We start from the raw sequence: 2,152 nt of genomic DNA, 5'->3' as shown, positions 1-2,152 counted from the left end.
GACTCCTGTTGCACAGGGATCTGTTGTAATGAGCATGACTAGGTGGAACAGTGGTCCAGTTTTACTCAAATGTTCTCAAAATGCAAGTCAGTTCCCACAGAAAATAGAAGCAGCACATCATTTACATGGCCCTCTGTAGGTGAGCTCTGGCTCGTGGAGGCCAAGTTCTTTAGGACAGGCAGAGGAGGAAGGAACGAAAGGCAAATGTCAGAAAATTGCCACTGTTGACTCGTGGGAGTCAAGGAAGATGTAGGATCTTACTTATCTGCCTTTTGGGGAGACATTTTTGACCATTTCGAATTCTCAAAATGTGCTTTTAAAAGATGTGAATAAGGCTGGGCGCGGTGGCTCACGCCTGTAATCCCTGCATTTCGGGAGGCCGAGGCAGGCGGATCACGAGGTCAGGAGGTCGAGACCATCCTGGCTAACACAGTGAAACCCCATCTCTAGTAAAAATACAAAAAATTAGCCAGGTGTGGTGGTGGGCGCCTGTAGTCCCAGCTACTGGGGCGGCTGAGGCAGGAGAATGGCATGAACCCGGGAGGCAGAGCTTGCAGTGAGCCGAGATCGCGCCACTGCACTCCAGCCTGGACGACAGAGCGAGACTCCGTCTCAAAAAAAAAAAAAAGATGTGAATAAGTATATTCTGGTAAAGATAGACACTTGGAAAAGTCACAATACGTCTTGATGCTGAATCACATGGAGAATTGGGGGAAGTGGCTCTATCGGAAAAGTCAGGGTCAGGTCAGATAAGTGAGCTGGAAGTGAGATAATTATTTGAAACACTGAGATGAAGAATTCAGAGCAGACCAAGTGCGATGCCTCACGCCTGTAATCCCAGCACTTTGGGAAGCCAAGGCGGGCAGATCACGAGGTCAGGAGATCGAGACCATCGTGGCCAACTTGGTGAAACCCCGTCTCTACTAAAATACAAAAAGTTAGCCGGGCGTGGTGGTGTACCCCTGTAGTCCCAGCTACTTGGGAGGCTGAGGCAGGGGAATCGCTTGAACCCAGGAGGTGGAGATTGCAGTGAGCTGAGATCGCACCACTGCACTGCACCCCAGCCTGGCGACAGAGCAAGACTCTGTCTCAAAAAAATAAAAATAAAAAAAAGAAGTCAGAGCAATGGCTTTCAAACCCTTACCTAATTTTTAAAGAAAAGATAATGATGACTCATAAAGGGAAATGTGAGATGATTTAGCAATAAATGTTTGATTAATGTTCAAAACCCAGTAATAGACATCTCCATGTCTAGGTACTGCAAATTTCAAGCTAAAATAAATACTTTGGATCAAACATTGCTATACAACCCACAACATAAAAATAAAATTGTTTATAATAAGCTAGACCATGTCTGGAGCAGTTTTTTAGTTGTCACCAGAAAAGTGGTGCTACTGGAATCTAGTGAATAGAGGCCAGTGATGCGGCTGTATATCCTACGATGGACAGCACAGCCTGACGCACCAAGAATTATTCAGCTCAAAACATAGTAGTGCTGAGGCTGACAAACCCTGACCTACATCAACAATAATAGTAAAAACTGAAAAATCAGAGAATGTTGTTAAACCATTATCAGTGTTCTTTCTCCAAAGTGCAGGAATTCCTAGTGTACCCATGTAGTGAGGGCTTTGCAAGTTTTATCTATTTATTTATTTATTTATTTACTTATTTATTTTTCTGTTGCCCAGGCTGGAGTGCAATGGCATAATCTTGGCTCACTGCAACCTCCACCTCCAGAGTTCAAAGGATTCTCCTGCCTCAGCCTCCCAAGTAGCTGGGATTACAAGTGCCCGCCAACACAGCTGGCTAATTTTTGTATTCTTATAGAGACAGGATTTCACCATATTCGTCTGGCTGCAGGTTATTTGTTAGCAGCTAATTATCTTCAAATATTGAATTTAAGACAAAGAGGAAATTAATATATTGAACTTACTTTGTGAATATCATAATAATAAATTATTAGTTAAATATTTTGGTCATAATTCTATACATTTTCATCCGTTTTTTTTTTCTTTTGAGATGGAGTCTCACTCTGTCACCCAGGCTGGAGTGCAGTGGCACGATCTCAGCTCACTGCAACCTCTGCCTCCTGGGTTCAAGCGATTCTCGTGCCTCCGCCTCCTGAATAGCTGGGATTACAGGCATGTGCCAC

This window comes from Pongo pygmaeus, chromosome 3, assembly GCF_028885625.2.
Source record: "Pongo pygmaeus isolate AG05252 chromosome 3, NHGRI_mPonPyg2-v2.0_pri, whole genome shotgun sequence".
In the NCBI taxonomy this organism is placed as follows: domain Eukaryota; kingdom Metazoa; phylum Chordata; class Mammalia; order Primates; family Hominidae; genus Pongo; species Pongo pygmaeus.
This window is presented reverse-complemented; position numbering follows the sequence as displayed.